A 1,113-nucleotide genomic window follows, 5' to 3' on the forward strand; every position below is an offset into this window, starting at 1 on the left:
TTTATGCAAACTCGTTCTCTTGCTCGCAAGAGGACTTTAGATACAGCTGAGGAGACAGACGAAGTTCTTGATATTCCAGAGAAGTTAGATTTTGAGGATTCGGATTCAGGAACTGAGCAGAAAGAACCAGTAAACATGGGAGATCGTATTGTTCAAGCTGATCCAGCTCTTATGGATTTTTCTCGGCCTAAAATTGATGACATTCAGTCAAGCATCCTTCATCCGGCTATTCAAGCTAACACCTTTGAAATCAAGCCGGGCACTATTCAGATGGTGCAGAATTCTGTTTCTTTTGGAGGAGCGGCAACTGAAGACCCCAACATGCACATAAGGAATTTTGTCGAGATCTGCAATACTTTTAAGTATAATGGCATGACTGATGAGGCTATCAAGTTGAGGCTTTTCCCATTCTCACTGAGGGACAAGGCTAAAGACTGGTTACATTCTGAACCAGCTGGGTCCATCACTACGTGGCAAGATCTTGCGCAAAAGTTTCTGGTGAAGTTTTATCCGATGGCAAAGACTGCTGCTATGAGGAGTGCTCTTACTCAGTTTGCGCAGCAATCTACAGAGTCTATGTGCGAGGCTTGGGAACGCTACAAGGAAATGTTGAGAAAATGTCCACATCATGGAATGCCGGATTGGATGGTGATCACTGGTTTCTACAATGGTTTGGGGGCCCAATCTCGGCCCATGCTCGATGCAGCAGCTGGAGGCGCCTTATGGGCTAAAAGCTATACTGAGGCGTATAATCTTATAGAGACGATGGCAGCAAATGAGCATCAAAACCCAACTCAGAGGATGACGTCAGGCAAGGTAGCAGGCATTCTGGAAGTGGATGCAGCCACCGCTATTGCAGCCAAGCTCCAAGCGCTATCAATGAAGGTTGATTCTCTGGCTACATATGGAGTTAATCAAATAGCTATGGTTTGTGAGCTTTGTGCAGGTTCTCATGCTACGGATCAGTATTCTCTTATCAATGAATCTGTTCAGTATGTGAATAATTATCAGCGACAACAGCAGCCTGTGCCAGCGACCTATCATCCTAACAACAGAAATCATCCAAATTTCAGCTGGGGGAATAATCAGAATGCAATTCAGCCACCATATCAG

At 44.9% G+C, this 1,113-nt stretch overlaps 1 non-coding gene across 1 annotated transcript; it reads right to left on the minus strand.

Annotated features, from left to right (window-relative positions):
- Nucleotides 1–528: 528 nt before the first annotated feature.
- LOC141669596 (small nucleolar RNA R71) lies at nt 529–635 on the minus strand. Its single transcript, XR_012553865.1, has one exon. It is a non-coding gene; the product is annotated as a small nucleolar RNA R71 (small nucleolar RNA).
- Nucleotides 636–1,113: the final 478 nt, after the last annotated feature.

The sequence above is a fragment of the Apium graveolens genome, chromosome 6, assembly GCF_009905375.1.
Source record: "Apium graveolens cultivar Ventura chromosome 6, ASM990537v1, whole genome shotgun sequence".
Classification (NCBI taxonomy): domain Eukaryota; kingdom Viridiplantae; phylum Streptophyta; class Magnoliopsida; order Apiales; family Apiaceae; genus Apium; species Apium graveolens.